At 46.6% G+C, this 21,965-nt stretch overlaps 1 long non-coding RNA gene and 1 pseudogene across 1 annotated transcript; both read right to left on the bottom strand.

Annotated features, from left to right (window-relative positions):
- Positions 1 to 550: 550 nt before the first annotated feature.
- On the bottom strand, positions 551 to 21,680 carry LOC149125583 (uncharacterized). Its single transcript, XR_016210743.1, has 5 exons — positions 21,554 to 21,680; positions 21,111 to 21,148; positions 13,553 to 13,721; positions 11,317 to 11,404; positions 551 to 678 (listed from the first exon to the last, which is right to left on the bottom strand). It is a non-coding gene; the product is annotated as an uncharacterized LOC149125583 (long non-coding RNA).
- LOC108177607 (small ribosomal subunit protein eS27 pseudogene) lies at positions 4,587 to 4,838 on the bottom strand (annotated as a pseudogene).
- Positions 21,681 to 21,965: the final 285 nt, after the last annotated feature.

Genomic DNA, 21,965 nt, shown 5'->3' with positions numbered 1-21,965 from the left:
ACATGCAGGTCAGGTGACCCTCAAGGAGAAGGCGCTTTTCGGATAGGGGACCAAGGACGCGGCTCACTGCCTTTCCCTATCCGCCCTCCCCTCCTCCCACCTGCAGACCTCCCCATTGCCACTCAGCTCTGTGGGTCACCACCTGCTCAGCTGCACTCCTCACTTCCGGGTGGGACAAAGACTTCCCATTGAAGTTGTTCTCTTAAACCCACAGTGCTCCCTAAGGTGTCCCCGGGGGAGAGGAAATACTCCAGGAGAGCAGATGAATTCAGGCACATAGGCATCGTTCACATGTCTATTTGAAGGTTGCAGATTTTTTTAAAAATCCCTTCGGTCCAAAGGTAACCTATTTGAAACTGACCACTGAGAGTTGGCCTCCTGTCTAAAGGTTTAACTGTAAGTAAACAATCTAAAAAAAAAAATATTTAAAGACCTTGTGTTTGATCAGACCGTTCAAAGAAGGGCTTTTGTGGGTGAAAGTTCATGAGACTGAGACAATGGCTGAGAGTAGAATGAGGCCTTCCATGCTGATGCTGGCGACCTGGCTCACCTTGGCGCGTCTCCTTCCCAGCTCAGTGTGGACACAACGTGGCTGACCCCTGGGAGCAGCTTAATAATTGGCCTTTAATATTAGGAGCACCCACCAGGAGATAACAGTTTCCGCAGCTGAGCATTTATCTGGTTCAGGAAAAACAGGGAACAAATTTCAGGCTTGGTCTGGACTTGGCAAATAATCTCCCGAATTATCTTTAATGATTAAAAAGCAAGATGGGAAAAGTAGGAGAAACTTTCCCCCTCTGCCTCTGTGTCCATCTTGCTATACTTTACTATAAAAACCAGCCAGAACTGAAAAAGAAAAGATAGCCCACCTGACACACGCCCTGATCCAAAACTTACCTCTCTCTTAACCTTTAAGAGAGAGAGGAACATTAGCAATGACAATGCCCAGGGTGTGAGGGTAATTCCGTGTTTCTCTGTGTGCTTCTGCTGGGGAAATCACGCACATTACATTATCTGGGAAGGTGCAGACTGAACCATCTCACCTCACAAGTCTGTTCTTGCACAGCTCGTGAAGTTCAGAAATGCTTCACTTTGGGAAATCTGAGTTTTGCTAGTCTCATAAGCTCTACTAACGAGCACAAAGCTGTTCCAGGCGAGGGCAAGGCTGTCATCTTCCACCTTCTCATGACGCCTTATCCACCGGATAACAAGCTGTATCCTTTATATGGTTTTAATGCACACCAAAGACACAGACTTAGAATTCCTGATAGAACTAGCTCCAGTAGGTTGGGAAGTGAGGAGGGGTGTTGGGCCAAGTCCCCCCTGTGATGCCCCCTTCCTAGGTGGAGATTGCACGCTCTCTTGAGCTGCCCCCACATCATAGACTCTTCACTGGCCATCCACTCCCTCGCAGCTCCCTACTCACTCCATTGCAGGTCACCGCCCCTACTTCCTGCACACAGTTCTCTTGCAGGATGTTGTTCCCTGCAATGGGTGCATAGCCAGTGTGGTGTTGTGGCGCAATGTGTTAAGCCACTGCCTATGATGCGGGCATCCCATATGAGCACAGAACAGCTGTTCTGCTTATAATCCAGTTCCCTGCTAATGCTACTGGGAAGGCAGTGGAAGATAATCCAGTTGCTTGGGCCCTTACTGCCCATGTGGGAGATCTAGATGGAGTTCCAAGTCCCTGGCTGATGTGGCCATTTGAGGAGTAGACCAGTGGATGGAAGACCTCTGACTCTCCCCTCTCTCTCTTTGCCTCTCTCTCTTTACTTTTCAAATAAGTAAAATGAATCTTTTTTTTAAAAATTGATGTAGGGGCTGGCGCTGTGGTGTAGTGGTTAAAGCTGCTGCCTGCAGTGCCGGCATCCCTTATTGGCTCTGGTTTGAACCCCAGCTGCTTCACTTCCAATCCCGGTCTATGCTACAGCCTGGGAAAGCAGCAGAAGATGGCCCCAGCCTGTGGGCCCCTGCACCCACATGGGAGACCTGGAAGAAGCTCCTGGCTCCTGGCTTCATATCGGCGCAGCTCCAGCCGTTGCAGCTGGTTGGGGAGTGAACCGGCGGATGGAAGACCTCTCTCTCTCTCTCTCTCTCTCTCTCTCTCTCCTTCCCTCTCTGTGTAACTCTGATTTTTGAATAAATAAATAAATAAATATTTTTAAAAAATTGGTATCTAGCATAAAAGTTATGTGAGGTAGGGCACCCTTCTCTTTAGTTTCATCCCCTTACTCTCCACACCTCTACCACAGGAGAGTGTAGGGCTAACAGACTTAGTGAGAGGTCAGAGTAACTTCAGGAAATAACAATATGGGGGGGGGGGTGAAACTGAATACAAGGGGGTTGGTGTTGTGGCATTCTGGGTCATGCCACCGTTTCCGATACTGGCATTCCATATGGGTGCTGATTCGTGTGCCAGCTGCTCCACTTCCAATCCAGCTCCCTGTTAATGGCCCAGGCAAAGCAGCAGAGGATGGCCCAGGTGCTTGGGGCTTTGATGCTCAGAGGAGGCTCTCAGCTCCTGACTTCAGCTCAGCCCACCCCTGGCTGTTGCTGCAATCTGGGAAGTGAACCACTGACTTCCTCTCTCTCTCTCTCTCTCTCTCTCTCTCTCTCTCTCTCTTTTCCTCTCTCTCTGCAACTCTGCCTTAATATTAGGAGCACCCACCAGGAGATAACAGTTTCTGCAGTGAGCATTTATCTAGTTCAGGAAAAACAGGGAATAAATTTCAGGCTTGGTCTGGACTTGGGACACCGGGAAGAAGCTCATGGCTCTTGGCTTTGGATTGGTGTGCAGCTCCGGCCGTTGTGGCCATTTGGGGAGTGAACCAACAGAAGGAAGACCTTTCTCTCTGTCTCTCTCTGACTCCCTCACTGCCTGTAACTCTACCTGTCAAATAAATAAACAAAATCCTTAAAAAAAAAAAAAAGACTTCCACTTGCTGTCATTAGCTAGAAACTTAGACTTATGGCCACATAGACTCATAGACTGACTGCTTCAACAGTGAAGTCTGGGCGCGGCGCGGGGGGGGGGGGGGGCGGGGAGCCAATGTAGTCCATAAGATGTACTTTGGAAATCTATATTCATTAAATAAAAGTTTTAAAAAAAGAGTGAAGTCCATATTCCACTCTTCAATTTCTGATGTCACTGTGCTTTTCACCTTGTGAACTTTTACCCACAGGAGACTCCATGGGAAGCCAGCAAATTGAGTCCTTTGACACCCCACCCCCTGCCCCCAAGCTATCCTAAAAAGTCAGGGATTGGAGGACAGAAGGAGGTTAATGACACTGATGATCAAGTCACATTCTTCTGTCCATTCAGGTCTTAGTGGGTCACTGGTCGTGCTGCTAAATGACCCTTCTGATCATTCCAGGGAAGCCATCACACCCTTCCCAGGAGGCTGCCCTGTAGATAACTCCATTTAGAATCTTTCTGCTTTACCCTCAGGTCTGGTAATCCTGACTTTGCTTTGTCATGACCCACCTGCCTTTGCAAAGCTCCAGGTTTGTCTTGTCTTAGGAACTCTCTCTTCCCCCTCTCAGCGGTTCATTCTCCAAGTCTGAGTTACTCGGTCAAAAAGCACCAAAGGGGCCGGTGCTGTGGCACAGCAGGTAAAGCTGCCTCCTGCAGTGCCAGCATCCCTTATGGGCACTGGTTCGAGTCCCAGCTGCTCCACTTTCAATCTAGCTCTCTGCTATGGCCTGGGAAAGCAGTAGAAGATGGCCTACGTCCTTGGGCCCCTGCACCTGTGTGGGAGACCTGAGGAGGCTCCTGGCTCCTGGCCCAGCTCCAGCCATTTGGGGAGTGAACTAGTGGATGGAAGACCTCTTTCTCTCTCTCTCTCTCTCTCTCTCTGCCTCTCTGTAACTCTGCCTTTCAAATAAATGAATAAGTCTTAAAAAAAAAAAAACACCACCAAATGCCTCAAACAGCTCCCACAGACCAGTCATGGCCTTTGGTGCTGCAGCCTCACAGAACATGGGCCCTCCAAGTGTGATGCTTTGTTGAATCTCACCACTGTGAGAGGCAGAGTTGCTTCTTTATTCTCACAATTGTTCAACCAGGGCCAGGCATTTGGTGCAGCAGTTGAGTTGCTTTTTGAGATATCTGCATCCCATTCTGGAGTGCCAGGTTTGAGTCCAGGCTCCTTTGCTTTCAATCTAGCTTTTTACTAATTCATGCCCTGGGAGACAACAAATAACGGCTCAAGTGCCCAGGCCTCTGCCACCTATATAGGACACTGAAACTGAGTTCCTGGCTCTTGGCTGCTCAACGGCCAGGGCTGGGCCTGGCTGAAGCCTGAACACTGGAACTCCATCCAGGTGTCCCACGTGGGTGGGTGCAGGAGCCCAAACACTTGGGCCATCTTCCACTGCTTTCCCAGGCATATTAGCAGGGAGTTGAATCAAAAGTGGAGCAGTAGGACTTGAACCAGTGCTCTGATGTGGATACTGGCATCAAAGAATGTGGCTTAACCAGCTGTGCTACAATGCCAGCCCCTTTAAATGATTTTTTTTAATCCAAAATGTGTTTAAATGTGCTTATTGGGAAGGTTTCCCACTCTTCTGGATTCAGGATGCTTCTAGTGCTGCTTCCTTCTGAAGGAACATCCTTCTGGAAGCCTTGCTTTTCCTCCTGTAGGCTGGCAGAGGACAGCAGAGCAGCCAACATGCAGAACTACTGTTTGTGCGTGGCTAGAATCTGTGGTGATTTTATAGCATCCTGGGCACTTCACACCCACGAAGTAGAAATTGAGGCTCTGCAGCAGGCACTTCTTCTTATGTTTCCTCCTCTCTTTTGGTGAGGGATGGAGGAGATCCTTTGTGAGCTGCATGTTCACGTGGGGAGGTTATCACGACCAGAAAAGTTTTAAAAAAAATTTATTTATTTATTTGAAAGACAGAGGACAGAGTTACAGAGAGAAATACACACACACACACACACACACACACAGCGGGGCGGGGGGGGATCCTCTGTCTGCTATTTCACACTCCAAATAGTGCAACAGCTGGAGCTGCACCAGACTGAAGCCAGGGGCCAGAAACTCTATCCAGGTCTCCCATGTGGGTGGCAGGAGACCAAATACTTGGGCTATCTGCTGCTGCTTTCCCAGGCACATTAGCAGGGAGCTGGATTGCAAGTGGTGCAGATGAGACTTTAACTGGTGCCCAAAAGGGATGCCTGTGACACCGGCAGTGACTTAACCTGTTATGCCACAACACTGGCCCCTTTAAATGGTTTTTAATGTCTTTGGAAGAGCCATATAATTATCATTTTCCCTAAGTCTATATCTCCCCATTTAAAACTTTTTTTCATTCATTCATTCATTCATTTGAAAAGCAGAAAGAGACAGACAGACCTTCCATCCACTAGTTAATACTTCCAAATGCCTGCAACAGCCAGGGCTGAACCAAGACAAAGCCAGGAGCCTGGGACTCTATCTGATTCTCCCACGTGGGTGGCAGGGAGTCAAGAACTTAAGCCAACATCTGATGCCTCCAGGGTGTGCAGTAGCAGGAAGCTGGGTCAGAAACAGAGCTGGGACTCAAACTCAGGTACTCTGATGTGGGCTGTGGACTTTCCAAGCAGCGTCTTAACCCCTGTGCCAAACGCCCACCACTAGGCTTCCCTGTTGTATTACATGCACCTGCTTCACCATCTATATTATTGGCCTGCCTTCTGAAAGCATTCAAGTTTGAAATTCCTAACCCTACGCCCCATAAGGAAGAAGATGAACATCTTCCATCTGCTGGTTCACTTCCCAAATGCCTACAACAGCCAGGTATGGGCTAGGCTGAAGCCAGAAGCCAGGAATTCCATCCAGTTAGGATTCAAACACTTGACTTATCGTCTGCTGCTTCCCAAGATGTGCATTAGTGTGAAGCTAGATGGGAAACAAAATAGCCAGGACTTGAATTAGTCATTCTAGTATGAGATATGGGTGTCCCAAGTGGTACCTTAACCTGTTGGACCGCAACACCCACCCCTAGTTGACTTATTTTTAATTTCCTATTATACCACCAAACATCTTAGTTTGTTCAATAGATTTTTGAAAAGATATTTTTAAGATATTTATTTATTTATTTGGAAGGCAGAGAGAAAGAGAGACTTCCATCTACTGGCTCATTCTCCAAATGGCCACGATAAACCCAGGCCAAACACAAAAGCCAAGAACTTCATCCTGGTCTCCAACATGGGTGGCAGGCGCCAAGGACTTGCGTCGTCTTCTGCTAACCTCCTGGGTGCATTAACAGGAAGTTGGATTGGAAGCGGAGCCTCTGGGACTTGAGCCACCACTCCAATATGGGCTACTGGTGTTGCAAGTGGAGGCTTAACCCACAACACTGGCCCTAGTTCAGCAAATATTTACTGAGTATCTCCCATGCGTGAGAATACAACAATGAAAAAGCAGAGCACTCTCCCTCATGAAGCTTCATTACATTCTAGTAAAGGAAACAATTTCAGAAACCACAGTAGACAGCCCATTAATGCCTGTGATGTTTACGATTTAATATACACTGGCTTTAATTCAGAATTATCTGTCTTGCATGTAATCGTGCATGTACATCTTTCATGTGAACAGGAGATTTTTATCTCAACTCAAATAAAGTAATTGGGTATTATCAACTACCCACTTAGTAATAAAATGTTCAAACACAACTAGTCTATGACTAGGTAATAGCTCAGTAGTTAGGGGAGAGTATTAAGGCAACATGGTAATTAACTCTTGGACTTACTCTACGTACAAATAATGCCCTCCAGTCTCATCCCCAGAGATTACTTTGCTCACCTTGGCTGGTTCTTCAGAAGCATGCAGTGGAAGTGAGAGGAATGTGGCATGATGTATGAGGTGTAGATTAGCACCACTGAAGAAGAACCTAACATCTACGTCCTGCCCATGGTGTTTAAATGGGCATCCTGGATCAGAGTGCCACTGTGAGCACATGTGGCTCAGGGCAGCTTCAGACTGGAAGTGCTGCAGGCTCTTGTCTCCCTTTGCTGCTCAGAAGGATTGTAAAGGAGTTCTTTTCCTTGGGTCCCACCTTAGGATCATGAAGGAATTCTTTCTCTTGGATCAGATCACTGGGGTGGGACTGCAAGCTTTTTGTGCTTCTGCTGTGATATCATTTTCTGTCTTCAAGAGGGTTTCCAAATTAAACTATTCACTCATATAAGCTAAAGAGAATAACAAACATGATGGGCCTTTGGAGAATTTAAGCCAAGAGAAAGAAAGCAGAAGAGAGAGAACACGAGAAACAGCAAGTCTTTACAAAGTATTAACCTAGATTTCTAAGAGAATTGAAATTAGCAAGGAATTAATTTATGACTAACAGCAAAAGTTCTGAGCATATGGCCCCAAAGCCTTTCTATTTGGGTACCCATTGCCAGTTTATGATGTCAGCTAAGATAGCGGCACACATGGCAGGAAGTCTTGAATACCCATTAGTCACTCATGGGTTTGCGCCTGAGACACCCACAGAACACTCTTCTGACCCAATGTCAATTGAACGCATTTCAGCGTCAAGTCCACAACTCCCCTAGCACATTATTATCATTACGTGTAACTTTCCTCTTCACATTGGGTGGTTGCACTCATGACTGTCACACAACTCTCAGACGTGAACAGTGGGAGAGTCCATTTTCTGATGAACACGTTGAAGTCAAATAAATCCCAAACACTGGTGGAATATGGAGATAAGGTGTTTTGGACTCAGAGCTCAAAGCTAATTAAGAACCAGCATGGGCCAGCGATGGAGCCCCCACCACCGTGTCTTTGCTGCACTGTTTGTTTGCTCTCTTTGCTCTATTATTCCTATATCACTTGCTGGCAGGAAGCAGCCATATTGAAACACAAATTTTACTTGTTTCTTTAAAAAGAAGAAAAATAAATAGATGGTTTATTCTAAGAATGTACAGGAACTTATATTCTAAACGTCCATAAATACATATTCTAGGGACTCTTATCACCTCAGAACCCCACTACAGCTTCTCTTTAATCTTTTTAAACATCCTGTTACCTAAATCGCAGCTGCATCTATAGCAGGAAGAATAATAAGATAATAACTGATCAAACATCAAAAGCGCTTGGGTGGGCCTTGCACAGACCTTTAGTCTTCTCTCCAACCAACACCAGGTTCCTAGATTGTTTTACCCCTGAGCACATTAATGTATTTTTTGTTTGTTTCTCTCTTCTTTTTCCTTTCTCCTGAGTGATTACTATGAATTTTTGCCAGGTCAGGAATTTTCCTCAGGAAGAAACCCCGAGTAATAAAGAAGCAGACAAACAGTACCTGAAGATCAGATGCAAGCTCTCCCCAGGCCCACCCCTCGCTTTGATTTCTCTCTCTGTACTGAGTGGGCTTCATTGGTGGACTCGCACGTCCTCAGCTTTGCAAGAGGGTGAGATCCTTGACCTGACTTATGCTAGGAATTTCCTACTAACGTTCATGGGATAAATTTGGAACTGTCCTCACCATGTCGCACGCACTCCAGTGAGAACCATGCAGCTTGTCTTAGTGGCTGGGACGTGGCTCTGTCTCTGTATACATCCAGCAAGTATTTCTCAACGATCAAATGTTAGAGTTAGGAACAGTTCCAGCGGCTGTTCAACTTGCTGTCTCTTGCACACAGCCATTTCTTCCATAACTTTTCTGAGAAATGGTTAGCAGCCAAACCATGGTCATCTGTTGTAACAAGGAGCTCCTTGTGGGACTCGGCAGCCCATTCTGTTGCTGGACAGCTCTCATCACAGCTCTTGCTTCTTGCTGTAGTAGCTCTTCCGAGCCTCACAGAATGTGTCTATTTCTCTTCCACATGATAAGCCTTCCCACAGTGGTAGCTGCTAATTCATGCCTACGCTATCACCAGGTTTCACAATGACTTGTCACATCACAGTGAGTAAATTCACAAACAATCAAAAGTTAACAGGATCTTGCTCTGGAAGACAGGATTATGGTCCTGTTTTTTTATTCTCTGGCTTATAGGAAAATTATGATCTTCACAGTGAATTGTTTACTTTAATAATAATTACATTAATGTTTAGCTTCTTGTAGATGCCGGTTCCTAGCGTGTATATTTAATTATCCTACAATAACCCTAAGAGATAAGAACTGCAGTTATCCCTATTGCAAGATGTGGAAACTAGGGTCAAGCTCACCCAGTGACAGAAAAGAAATTGGAACCCAGGTTTACCTAATTCTTAACCATTTCTCTTAAAATAAGATAATCTCTTTCTTTTGGTGGTAAATTAAGAGGGTATTTGTTTTATTTCATTTATTTTTTGTTTTATTTTCTCATAGGGTATCTAGAAACTAATATGCCAGATTTGATCTGAGCAGCATAAAAGACACTGGAATTATTATATTCTTTGATTTGGACACAGTACATTTCAACAATGCCCCTGAGACTGCATTTGATTTTTACCTGTGATACGAGATTATTGGCTCATATAGAGCTTATCAAAAAATCCTCTGGGGCCAGTGCCATGGCTCAATTAGTTAATCCTCCACCTGCGGTGCCAGGTTCTAGTCCCAGTTGCTCCTCTTCCAGTCCAGCTCTCTGCTGTGGCCCAGGAAGGCAGTGGAGGATGGCCCAAGTGCTTGGGCCCTGCACCCGCATGGGAGACCAGGATAAGCACCTGGCTCCTGGCTTCCAATCAGCGCAGTTCCAGCCGTAGTGGCCATTTAGGGGGGGTAAACCAATGGAAGGAAGACCTTTCTCTAAAAAAAAAAAAAAAAAAAAAAAAAACAAACCTCCGGTTCTTATTTTATTTTTCTTTCTTTTCTTTCAATTCTACCTTCCTTCTTTCTTTTCTGCCACCCCATCACTTTTACCTGCCACACCACAGTGCCGGCCCCAACCCCGTCACCTTTAACCTTAAACCCAACCCCCATAACCAATTTATCAACCTAGTTGCTAATATTTTTCTCCATGTTCCTGTAACCACATATAGGCAAATAGGACTGCACACACACTCAATATAGATTTTGTTGCCATTTTAAAAGTGACTATTGTGCCTCTTGCTTTTACTCAAAACACTTTCTTATGTAAAAAAGTCCCTTCCTTTTCATGGATATTCCCAAAATTGGATGTACTCTAACTTTTGCAAGCCTTCTTCTACTGATGGACACACGTGGTATTTACACTGTGTATTTCTGCCGGGGAGTGTGTGTTGCTTCTCAAACATCGCTGCAATATACCCCTGCACACATGGTCTATGGTGTTTGCATTCCAGTAGATTTTCTGGTTTTATTTCAATAAGATAGATTCCCAGCACTGAGACTGCTGGGTCAAGGGGTATATGTATTTTTAAAATAATAGCCATTGCCAGATTGCTTTCCAAAAAGGCTGTAACACTGTGTTTCAAGCAGCACATGAAATCCCCTTTACCACACATCCTTGCAGCAATAGATTACACTGCCTTTTTAACAGCCCTTCTTATAAACAACAACAATAAAATCTATGAAACAAGAGATCAAGGGAAATTACTTCAATATAGTTAAGATTATTTATTCCAAATCAACGACTATAATACAACAACTATAATCCTAATTATTCTTTTACTTGAAATCAGGAATGACACACAAGCTTTTAATTAAATAAATTCATAATCTTTACTCTTAACTTTAAAATGGGTACATAATACACATAGAAAGTATGCACTAATCAGAAGCACACAGTTCAAAGCATTGTTGCAAAATAAACACATCCATGTAAACACCACCAAGGTCAAGATGGAGATACCACAGGCACCCCCACAGCCTTCCCTCCTGCCCCCTCCCGGTCACTGCCACTTTCCCCTGCCTGAAGTCGTGAGCTCTAATCACACAGAATAACTGCACTTGGTTTTGAAATATACATAAATAGAATCATGCCGTCTGCTGTGGTGTGTGTCTGGCTCATTTCTCTCAACATTATCGTCGTGAAGTTTCTTTGGGCTTACTACACTAGCACTCATTGCCATTGCTGTGTGATACAGCTCTTTGTAGGAATACCGCACTACCATTCGTCATCCATTCTGTTGTTATTCTGCATTTAGATTCTTCTGAATCTGAAACCTGTGACCCAGTATATTAGCCACCAGTACTCCCAGGCTTGTGTCTTTAGCAATTTGGATGATTAAAACATTTCATTGACTTTTAACTGTTTAACAGAACCAGACTTGTATGTGCCAACCAGAGATATTTCTTCAGGTTAGCCTTAATACACTAATACATATTATTTGGGAAAAGTCATTCAGCTGGCTAAAACAGTAGCTATCAGCACTGTCATCCAGTATTTCTATAACTCATGCAATTCATTTTAACAAATACCTGTTGGAGATCTACCACATTCGAGGGTAAGAACAGTGGACAGAAGAGACCGGATTCACATGCATGGACTTACGTTCTGGTTGTTGAGCTAGATGTAAACAGAAATTAGATCATTTAGACCATTTTAAGTGCATGAGGCAAGCAAGCTGAGCAACACTATAGGGAGCCATGAGGAAGGCGGCAGACAACTTTAAAAGGAGCCCGGAGTCTAACATTCCAGGAAAATGGAACAGCAGGCCCAGTGGCCCTGACGAGGGGCGGGCTTACAGAAATGGGAAGGCTGGCACCCCTAGAGCAAAATGAGAGTGGAGATATGTGGAGGAAAGGCAGGGTAGGAGCTCTATCGTTGGCTTTGAAGTCCTTCTAAGCGCAACGGTGAGCTGGACAAGCAGAAGCACCACCCAGATCTGGCTTTAAGGAAAGACTTAGTGCCCAGACATGAAGACAGGTCAGTGAACAGTGCCGACTTAACAGCTCTTACAGGGTCTGCCCCACGGTAGTGAGCAGTGCTCAGGAACATACGCGACTTGGGTCACATCACACTTGAGACTCAGCTGGTCCCATCAGATCATTCTGCCGGACTACGCTCATGTCGGAGCTCCCTGATGGGTTAGCAGAGAGGCTCTGTTGAGCCCACTTCTCTGATGTCTTCCTCTGCTCTGTCCTGCTCCCTCCTCCTTCTTACCACACATGTTAAACCCTAGTCAGCATCGTGAAGACCAAAGTCAGTCTTTGCTTCTGTGGCAACTCCAATCTGTGACAAACGGGAAGCCATGGAGGGATTTTAAGCAGAGAATGTAAATGGTCTGATTTAGGTTTTAGGTCACTCTAGCTGTAGGGAATGACTCCTGGGGGGAGGTAAAAGTGAAAGTAAGGAGAGACAGTACCAATGGCCTGGGGAGAGAGGGTGGTGGCTTGACCCATGGCAGAGATAGGGAGAAGAGAGCAGGTTTTTTTTAGGATTGTAGAGCAGATAACTGATCCACCCCAATCTACCCCCTACCTTAAGAAACCCTTTAATGAGTACAAATTTCATAAGTACAACTTTAGGAATATAGTGATTCTTCCCACCATAACTGCCCTCCCACCCTCTCTCTCCCTACTTCCTCATCCCTCTCCCATTGCCAGTCCCATTCGCCATTAAGATTCCTTTTCAATTAACTTTATACACAGAAGACCAACTCTATACTAAGTCAAGATTTCAACAATTTGCACATACACACACACAATATATAAAAAACTGAGAACAAGTTTTACAGTTAATTCTCATAGTACAACTCATTGTACTGCATGGGGAATTAGTGCACAGTAACTCCTGTTGTTAATTTAACAATTGACACTCTTATTTATGATATCAGTAATCACCCAAGGCTCTTGTCATGAGCTGCCAAGGCTATGGATGCCTTTTGAGTCTGCAGTCTCTGTCAGTATTTAGACAAGGCTATAAGCAAAGTGAAAGTTCTCTCCTTCCTTCAGATAAAAGTACATCCTTTGATGGCCCCTTCTTTCCACTGGGGTCTCACTCACAGAGATCCTTCATGTAGGATTTTTTTTTCCACAGCGTCTTGGGTTTCCATGTCTGAAATGCTCTAATGCTCTCATGGGCTTTTCAGCCATACCAGAATGCCTTAAGGGTTGATTCTGAGGTTAGTGTACTTTAGTGTGCTATTTAGAGCGATTGTCATTCTATGAGTCTGCTGTCTGCTGTGTGAACTGCTTCCCATGTTGGAACATTCTTTTCTTTTTAGTTCTATTTATTGTTATTACCAAACACTTGATCCTATTTATATGATCCCTTTAACAATTAATCCTATCTATATGATCAATTTAACACTTAATATGATCATTTTAACACTTAAGATGGCATTATTACCACCCAGTTTAATGGGATTTGGAGTCTCATGGCAAGTTTTTAGCTGTACCCTTAGAAGTAAGATGATAAGAATGTATACAGAACTATACAGCTTTACAGTAACAAACTTCCTCTTCCCTCTCTTATTCCCACTCTTATTTTTTTACTGAGACCTATTTTCAATTGACTTTATACACATATGATTAATTCTGTTAGTTAAAGAGTTCAACCAATGGTACTATGAAGGAAAACAAATAAACAAAACTGTTCCTCAACAGTCAAGACAAGGGCTGTTCAAATCACTGCTTCTGAAAGTGTCAATTTCACTTCTACAGGTTTCCTTATAGGTGCTCTGTTAATTATCAGAGATCGTGGTCCACGTACCTGGGTCCCTGCCACCTCTGTGGGAGATCCAGATGGAGTTCCAGGTTCCTGGCTTCAGCCTGGCCCAGCCTCGGCCGTTGTGGCCATTCGGGGCATGAGCCAGCTGAGGGAAGATCTCTGTCTTTCTGTATCTTCTCTCTCTGTAATTCTTCCTGTCTGTCAAATAAATCTTAAAAACAAAACAAAACCTGTGACGTATAATTCTCCAGATACATAGCTACCTTAGAGTGAGCAGATGAGCCAGTACTCTATGTTTCTCTTTGCCAGGACTGTTCTTGTTCTTCATGTAGAGTTGTATTAATGTTGTGATGCTAAACATGTCACTCTTAAAAGAACAATAGTGATAGAAGAACCATCCTCTAAGGGAGTGGGTTCAGTAACAAGCTTACCCTGTAGAGAGTCGGCAGAGTCCCTGAAAGGGCAGTGGAAGCTGGCCACTCAGGACAAGGTCATGGTCCTTGGTAGCACTTCTACCAGAGCCCCACATCAGTTTGCCAAGAGGTGGCCATCAAGGCATAGATGATTTGTGTTGGGAGTTTGCCAAAGAAGGCTAGAAACAAGACAGAATCCTTAGAGCGTGGCAGAGTTGGGCAAAAGTGGCTTTTGTTTTTTAAAGATTTATTTATTTGAAAGGCAGAGATAGAGATAGAGATAGAGATAGAGATAGAGATAGAGAGAGAGAGAGAGAGAGAATCTCCCACCCATTGGTTCACTCCCCAAATGGTTGCAACGGCTGGAGCTTGGCCAGGCTGAAGCCAGGAGCCAGGAGCTGCTTCCGGGTCTCCCATGTGGATATAGGGGCCCAAGGACTTGGACCATCTTCAACTGCTTTCCCAGGCCATTAACTGGATTGGAAGTGGAGGAGCCAGGACTTGAACCAGCGCCCACATAGGATGCCAGCACTGTGGGCAGAGGCTTAGCCTACTAGCCACAGCACCGGCCACCTGGGCAGCTTCTGTTTGTAAACCTGACTGTGGAGAGCTGGTAACATCCTAAACAAACATCTTCACCCTTTCTCTGTTATTTTACTTTGTAAAGGATTAAAGGGAAAGAGTCCCATGGATTTTACTCTTTTTATTGTTATTTTTTAAAAAAGATTTATCCTATTTATTTGAAATGCAGAGTTAAAGAGGATGGGGGGTGGGAATCTTCCATCCGCTGATTCACTCGCCAAATGGCCTCAATGGCCAGGACTAGGCCAGGCCAAAGCCAGGAGCCAGGAGCTTCTTCTGGGTCTTCCACGTGTGTAGAGGGGCCCAAGGACTTGGGTCATCTTCTGCTTTCCAGGCCATAGCAGAGAGCTGGATTGGAAGTGGAGCAGCCAGGACTTGAACCAGTGTCCACATGGGATGTCGGCACTACAGGCAGCAGCTTAACTGGTTACACCATAATGGCAGCCCCTGCATTATACTCTTGAGGGGTCAGTGACATGACACTGGGAGGGAAAGGAAGACACTTGACTGTAAATTTTTTCAAGTTTTAAAAAAGTGATTTATTTGAGAAAGAGAGAGGAAGAGAGACCTCCTATCTGCTGGCTCACTCCCAACTATTTGAGCCATCACCGCTGCCTTCCTAAGATCTACAGTTAGTGGGGGCTGCAGCCAGGGACTATACCCAAGTGCTCCAATATGGGATATGGGTGTCCTAACCAGTGTCTTTACTGCTTGGCCAAATGCTTAACCCAGCTGCAAATTCTTCACATTGCATTTGTAAGCAAAATCTCCTTTGTGTCAAGCTGCCTCTTCTAGCAAACAGGGAGTTTATGGGAAGATTGATCACAGTTAAACTCCTGAAATCAAATACTCCTAGTCTCAGTTTAAAATTGGAATTTTTTCCCCTCTAAATTTTTCTCATGTTATACTTTGCATTTATATATCTAACATTCATTTCTTCCCACCCCCCACTCCCTATGGCTATAGTTTATTACAGGGCAAGCATACAGATTAAAGTCAGCCAAGGGAGGAAGCCCAGAAGGTGAAACCCAGGCAGACCCTGTTCCTATGTGACAGTGTGCACAGAGCATTGCCAGATAAGCTCACCAAGCTGCTGTCTAGTGTCTCCAAGGGTCGCATTTCTAACTGCTTGTTGCACACTGAGGATGACTCACTGGGTGTGTCACACAAGGCTCAAAATGGAAGTAAGATGAAATCCTGAAATCAGACTAGCCTTAGTGGGGGTTCCTGAGGGCCTCCTCAGATGGGCATATGTTTTGAGAAAGAGACTAGAGAGAATAAAAGTGATGATGAACAATAATAACTAAGTGGATGAACAAAAATACCTTTGGGGGAGCCAGTGTTGTGGCATGGCAGGTTAAATCACTGCTTGCAACACCAGCATCCGGAATCAGAATGCCATTTCAAGTTCCAGATGTTCTGCTTCCAATCCAACGCCCTGCTAATGCACCTGGGAAAGCAGCGGAAGATAGCGCAGGTACCTGGGCCCCTGCATCCACATGGGAGACCCGGAAGAAGCTCTTGGCTCCTGGCTTTGAGTCAGCTCAGCTCTGGGCATTGCAGCCATTTGGGGAGTGAACTAACAGATGGAAGACCTCTTTTTCTCTCTGTTTCTACCTCTCTGTATAGCTCTGTCTTTCAAACAAATAAAAACAAATCTTTTTGAAAAATTCAGGTGAGGGGCCGGTGCTGTGGCACAGCACAGATCATTCACCTGGACCAAGTGGGATTTATCCCTAGTATGCAAGGATAATTCAACATTTGCAAATCAATCAGTGTGATACATCACATTAACAAACTGAAGGGGCCAGCGCTGTGGTGCAGCAGGTTAAAGCTCTGGCCTGAAGCGCCAGCATCCTATACGGGCGCTGGTTCATGTCCCGGCTGCTCCTCTTCCAATCCAGCTCTCTGCTATGGTCTGGGAAAGCAGTAGAAGATGGCCCAAGTTCTTGGGCCCCTGCACCTGCATGGGAGACCCAGAAGTTTCTGGCTCCTGGCTTCGGCCTAGTCGGGACCTGGCTGTTGTGACCATTTGGGAAGTAAATCAGCAGATGGAAGATCTCTTTCTTTCTCTCTCAGCCTTTCAAATACATACATAGTTAAAAAATAAAAAATCACTGAGTTTAACAGTTAAGTTTTTCCTGTGTAGTTCTAGAAGGAAGATTCCATCTTCTGTGAGTGACAGGGTTACAGGGGGATTTCCTGCTGGGAAGAAGGGGGAGGTGGCACCAAGCTGGTGGAGACGTGTTTTGGACCAGGCATTAAACGTCTGCAGGCTTCTCAGATCACAGAACACAAAGACCCCTCCTCGTTTAGGCTGAGTCAGGGTCCCTGGCTAGCCTGCAGTGCTCTGGCTGGCGCGGTGTCGGGGAGGGAGGGCGAGTGACTTTTCAAGTTTTACCTTTTGGATTTTCTCTTTGGAACATGTAATGGTTACTCACAAAAATATGTTCCTGAAGACTTGCGTAAGGCCAAGAAGAGGAGTTTAAGCTCTGCCTGGGACCCCTGGATTCTACCTCTTTGCACACTCGTTCCCTTGACTTGTGATTCTGTACCGTGAACTTTTCATTTAGGGCTCTGCCTCGCACAGCGCACCACAACCCGAGTCACCTGATGTAGTAGACGGTCCCGTGCTCTTCCACCCACTGTTTCCCACCCGCAAACCATACGTCCTATGAACACAGACAGGACCCACTTCAAGCTTGCGATCGGGATTACCATCGCAAGCCAGCCCTGCGGTGGACCAGCGACGTGACCTTCCGCAGGGCGGTAAAGGCTCCAGGATTTGCTTTCCTCTTGGGGGGTCAGGGGATGCGCCTCCTTCAGCCTCCGGCTGTGCCCCTTGGTTGCTGTGTCACCTTAGACCTCCAGCCTCTGTGAAGTGGGGTCGCATTTCCGTGCATGGAGGCTGCAGCACGTGTTCTCCAACCACCTCAGCGCCTGTCGCTCTGCTTGGTCTTCTTCCCCGGGACAGTTCCGGTTCGCCTGTCGGTTTCACGTTGGGCAGTGGGAATGTGAACTTCACCAGATCCCCAGCCTCTCGTAGTGACTGACAGACTTTAAAGCAGGAAGCACAGTGGCACCGGGCTGTGAGTTTCTCTGACCTCTATCTAAATTGCGCCGGAGTTCAAGAAGAGCGCTCTGTATTTCTCCGTGGGAATTAGGCCAGCTCTTCCTGGAATTCACCCGAGGCACAGGCAGAGGGCTAAGGGCTGCCCCTCTGGGAGACCTCCCGGCTCGGGGCGCCTGGGAGCCAGGGACTTCTCCAGAAATACCTGCAAGCTGGCTCATTCCTTCAGGTGCTAGAAGCTGTTCTGGCTTTGAGGGAGAGAGAGAGAGAGAGAGAGACCTTCTACCTGCTGGTTCACTCCCCAAATGGCCACAACAGCCAGCTGGGCCAGGCTGAAACCAAAAGCCAGAAAGTCTCAGGGGCCCAAGCAGTTGTGCCATCTTCTGCTGCCTTCCCAAGCGCATTGGCAGGGAGCTGCATAGGAAGTGGAGCAGCCAGGACTCAAACCGGCGCCCTTATGGGATGCTGGTGCCGTGGTTAGAGAGAGAGAGCTTTCACCTGCTATGTCACTCCTCAGATGGCTGCAACACACAGGGCTGGGGCCAGGCTGAAGCCAGGAGCCAGGAGCTTCATCCAGATCTCCCATGTGAGTGCAGGGGCCAAGTACTTGGGCCATTTTCAGCTGCTTTTCTCATGCACATTAGCAGGGAGCTGGATCAGAAGTGGAGCAGCCAGGACTGGGATGCTGGCATTGCAGCAAGGCTGCAGCTTAACCCGCACACCACAATGCTGGCTCCCACCCAGTACTTTGACTTGTAAAGATCTTAGTGCATTTTCTATCTCCTCTAAAGTTTTACTCCTAGTTTTACATCTAGATGTGAAATAAAAATTTGTAACAGGCTGAGGGGAAAAGAGAAGAGAGTTAACCTACCAACTAGTGATTATATAGTCTTTTTTTTTTTTTTTTTTTTTTGACAGGCAGAGTGGACAGTGAGAGAGAGAGAGACAGAGAGAAAGGTCTTCCTTTGCCGTTGGTTCACCCTCCAATGGCCGCCAAGGCTGGCACGCTGCAGCTGGCGCATCGCGCTGATCCGATGGCAGGAGCCAGGTGCTTCTCCTGGTCTCCCATGGGGTGCAGGGCCCAAGCACTTGGGCCATCCTCCACTGCACTTCCCTGGCCACAGCAGAGAGCTGGCCTGGAAGAGGGGCAACTGGGACAGAATCCAGTGCCCCGACCGGGACTAGAACCCGGTGTGCCGGCGCTGCAAGGCGGAGGATTAGCCTAGTGAGCCGCGGCGCCGGCCTATATAGTCTTTTAATTAGCTTGAAAATGAGCCAGAGGTATATGTGGAAGATTGGAAGCATGCCCTGAACACTGCGTGCTCCCACTCGTGGCCCTTGTAGCCCATTAGTAAATGACGTCTCCCTGGGTCTCAGTGTCTTCGTCCAGGGGGGAGCTGGTGAGGGCTGCGGTTTCTGTGCCCACCCCCGCCCCCCAACCCAGAGTACACGTGTAGCCATGTAATCCCCATTGTGTGGTTCTGAGAGGATGGAAACTGAATCCAGTGGGAGTGTTAAAAAGGCGGGGCCTTGGGGGAGGTGATTAGGAGTAGATGAGGTCACGGGGGGAGCCCTATGAGTGGCTTCTGGTGGCTTTGTTAGAAGAGAGGGGCCGGGAGGCAGCCGGCACCATTCTGGGGCTCTGCCAGCAAGAAGGGCATCTGTTAGCAGCCGGGGCCCTTGGCCTTGGACGTGCAGAGCTGGGGGCTAAAATAAGCAAGGCTCTTTTCTGATCCAGTTACTTGGCCCCAGCCATTTCTTCACAGTAACAAACTACTCCACGAACTTTCCTGGGCCAGATGCTTATAAATTGCAGTTGTCCAATGTCGATCCTGTCCCCTCCCTTGGTCATTGTGTGAGGGACTTCGTGTATGTGAACTCCCAGCACAGCACTGCTCTGCTCATGTGACTAAGTAGTCTGCAAAGGGGGGCTAGGCATGCATGCCAGGGGCATCACAACTCTCTCTGGCTTTACCTCATTGAAGAAACAAGAGGAGGGCCAGCGCTGTGGTGTAGCTGCCGCCTTTGGTGCCGGCATCCCATGTGGGGACCAGTTCAAGTGCTGGCCCTGCTAATGCACCTGGGAAAGCAGAGGAAGATGGCCCATGTGATTGGGCCGCTGTACCCATGTGGGAGACCTGGAAGAAACTCCAGGCTCTTGGCTTTGGCCTGGCCAAGCCCTTGCTGTTGCAGCCATTTGGGGAGTGAACTAGCCCACGGAAGACCTCTCTCTCTGTGTCTGTCTGTCTCTCTGTCTCTCTGTGTGTAATTCTGCCTTTCAAATAAATAAATAAATAAATAAACCTTAAAAAAAAACAGAGGGTTCTTTAAAAAAAGAAAGAAAGAGAGAAACAAGAGAACAAGAAGGGTGTGTATTGTGGTGCCAGCAGGTTAGGCATCCCATATTGGAGTCCCTGGGTTCCTGTCCTACCTCCATTTCCAATCCAGCTTCCTGCTAATGCATACTCTGGGAAGCCAAGTACTTGGATTCCTGCCATCCAGGTGGGAGACCCAGATGGAGTTTCTGGCTCCTGGCTTTGTCCTGGTCCAGCCCCAGCTGTTGCATGAATTTGGGGAGTGAACCAGCAGATGCAAAATCTCTCTTGTTCTCTCTCTGTGTCCTCTGCCTTTCAAACAAATCAACATTTTTAAAAAGACAATGAGTTTATAGTAAGAAAAATAAAGAGGGGCCAGCGCTGTGGCTCATTTGGTTAATTCTCCACCTGTGGTGCCAGCATCCCATATGGGTGCCAGGTTCTAGTCCTGGTTGCTCCTCTTCCAGTCCAGCTCTCTGCTGTGGCCCGGGGAAGGCAGTGGAGGATGGCACAAGTGCTTGGGCCCTGCACCCTCATGGGAAGCCAGGAAGAAACACCTGGCTCCTGGCTTCGGATTGGCACAGCGCCGGCCGAAGCGGCCATTTGGGGGGTGAACCAATGAGAGGAAGACCTTTCTCTCTGTCTCTCTCTCTCTCTCTCACTGTCTAACTCTGCCTGTCAAAATAAATAAATAAATAAACAAACAAGAAAGTAATTGAAAGAGGAGATAGACTGAAGTGTATTTTACACACACACACACACACACACACACACACACAGTCTTCAAAATGTTCATGGAAAATCTGTATTATAAAAAAAGCTATGCATGGATTGCTAGATTGTTTCTAAATGTTTAATTTAATTTTGTCTACTTAAAAGGCAGAGTGACAGAGAGAGAGAGAGAAAGAGAGAGAGAGAGGGAGAATTTTCCATCCTCTGCCTTACTCCCCAAATGCCTGTAATAGCTAGGGCTACAGCAGACTGAAGCCAGGAGTTGGGAACTCCATCTGAGTATCCCATGTGGGTAGCAGGGGCCCAAGTCCTTGAGCCATCAGTCCCTACCTCCCAAGGTGTGCATTATCAGGAAGCTGGATTGGAAGTGGGTTAGCCAGAACTCAAGCCTGTACTCCAATACAGAATGCCGGCATCTCACGCAGCATGTTACCCCACTGTGCCACAATGCCCATCGCTCAAATGTTTTTGCAACAAAATAACCTCACCTTTTAATTCCATTTTCCAGGCATTTTTGAGTACCCTCCTATAATAAAATAACAATTTTTTTTTAAAAATTACAATAGGAGCACAAAATTATAAAACAATGCATTGAGACATGCTAGATACTGGGAATGACATAATCGCAATAACCTACCTGACAATGATAGAGTACACAGTGTGTCTAAATCGTTTTATGTGTAAATCACAAATGAGTGGCTTTTCCACTCATTTGTCCTTCCCAATGTGGAAAGATTGTATGTGCAACTCACTAGATCACTCTCCCTGTAAAAGAATCAATAACACAAAAACCTGGGGGCCAGCATCTGGCCTGCCTCCCCCCACCTCCCTCCAGCCCCTCACCTCCTTCTCCATCTCACTCCAGGACCCCCCACCCGCCCCAAGATAGCCACAAGCATCATTCTAATGTATATTCCAGGGCATTTCTGACCTGAAGCTTCATCATGGCTATCCTGAAGCTGTTCCTTTAAGAGAAAAGCGCCTCTGGAGAGAAGGCAGAGAAATTAGGATTCAGTAACCTACAAATGATTTTCGGCAGGCCCGCTGCATACTGAGGCAGGCAGGACAGGAAATTGAGCTGCTCGTGGTTTCCAGCACAAGGCATATGGCCACCTTGGCTTCTGTGAATGGTGTTGACTGGCCCTGGCTCGGGCCAGCCTGCTAGAGACAGCCAAATGCCAGGGAGCTGACAGGTCGCTAGCATTCTTCCTGTGTGTATCTGTGTTCTTTGTACTCATGAGTGATCCCCGGCCCTCACCGGGGCTGGGAAGGAGTTTCTCTTAAACATGTAGCAGGGGATGTACTTTCTCTCTTTTCTTCCTTTCTCCATCCTTTCTACAGGA

This window comes from Oryctolagus cuniculus, chromosome 7 (genome assembly GCF_051225735.1).
Source record: "Oryctolagus cuniculus isolate XC-2025 breed Fujian yellow rabbit chromosome 7, ASM5122573v1, whole genome shotgun sequence".
Classification (NCBI taxonomy): domain Eukaryota; kingdom Metazoa; phylum Chordata; class Mammalia; order Lagomorpha; family Leporidae; genus Oryctolagus; species Oryctolagus cuniculus.
Note: the sequence above shows the minus strand (reverse complement) of the source record. Positions and strands in the feature narration are given on the sequence as shown.